The sequence below is a fragment of the Orycteropus afer genome, unplaced genomic scaffold (assembly GCF_000298275.1).
Source record: "Orycteropus afer afer isolate SDZICR_OR568_19922 unplaced genomic scaffold, OryAfe1.0 scaffold00040, whole genome shotgun sequence".
Taxonomy (NCBI): Eukaryota; Metazoa; Chordata; class Mammalia; order Tubulidentata; family Orycteropodidae; genus Orycteropus; species Orycteropus afer.
This window is the reverse complement of record NW_006921627.1, coordinates 15,731,989-15,733,443: the sequence shown is the minus strand read 5'-3', so window position 1 is coordinate 15,733,443 and position 1,455 is coordinate 15,731,989.

The following is a 1,455-nucleotide window of genomic DNA, read 5'->3' as shown; positions in this document are numbered from 1 at the left end:
CCTTCATACTCTTTAAAAAAGAAATTTCTGTTTTCAACTTCAGAGAGACTCTAGGTTTTGATCAGATCTTATTGCTCATAGTCCCCTCCCAGTTGCCCTTGTCAAGTTATCCCTGGCAGCATCTACAATGGACAAATATATCCAAAGGTCTTCTAGTATACTTTATTCCTTGTTGCTTTCTGACCACTTAGCTTATGAGGCAAGCCATTTCCCTAGGAATTTTGGTCAGTCTCACGTGCACACACACACACACATACACATGAAAAATAAAAGGAGCCCTGGTGATGGTGATGCAGTGATTGAGCACTTGGTTGCTCGCTGAAAGGTGGGCAGTTTGAACTGACAAGCTGCCCCATGGCAGAAAACATCTGTTTCTATAAAGATCACAGCCTTGGAAACCCTATGGACACTTCTACTCTATCCTATAGAATGGCCATATCTTATATTAATTTTGTACAACTCCTCTTCCACATTGAGTAGTTATGTGGTTTCCAAACCTGGCTTCATATAAGATACATACAGATAGTTTGTTAAAAGTACAGATTCCCAAATCACATCTTTGATCTACAAAATCAGAATGACGGGAGAGTGGGGTAGAGAATCGACACATTTCACAATCTCCCCAGGTGATTCTTATCATCTGAGCTTGAATGTTGATAATGTTTGGATAAATGACATTAATACCAGCCTCCTGAGCAAATAAACGTAGGGGTAAAAGTGCTGGGGCCATCCTTAAATGGGGTGGCTCTTTCTATAATCTTGGAAAAATTAGTTTGTTTTATGCAAGTCAGGTCAGGTCAGGTCAGAGTGAGTCAGAATCAGAAGATAGGTAAATAAAATTCTTAGCTTTTTATTGCTAAGTTGACTTGAGCAGGTTAGTGTGGTTTAGTGTGGTTTGTAGTAACTCGAATATGTCAAAAGTCAGGAACTATCTGTATAATACTAATGACTATACCCTCTATGAGAAAGGTTGTCCAGGAAAAAAGTAAGTAACAGTAGAGTGAGCCACAATGAGAACTGCAAATTAGAAAAGGCATGGCTCCAGAATTTCACAACAAAGTGTTTACATCAAAATGTAAACATCTTTCCTCTCCTTATTCAGATAAATTCTTGTCTATTTTGTCAATGAATTCTCCTGTTTTCAGGGGGGAAACACTCTCTCACTCTCTTTCTCTCTCTTTTTCACACACACACATTCACTCACTTTCTTTCCAATAATAAATATTATTTATCAGAACCAAAAAGTCTAAATTCCTTTTAGGAAAGAAGAATTACCTGTTGCACAACTTTAAAATTGCCACCAAAAAATGTTAAACTAGGCAATATTATGCACATCAGTTCCAAATCAATTTGTTTGTTTCTTTTTTCAGTTTTCAATCTACTTCTGAAAGGTCACAGCTGAAATCCTCATGGAGCAGAGTTATATTCTGAAACACAGGCAGTTACCATGAGTTG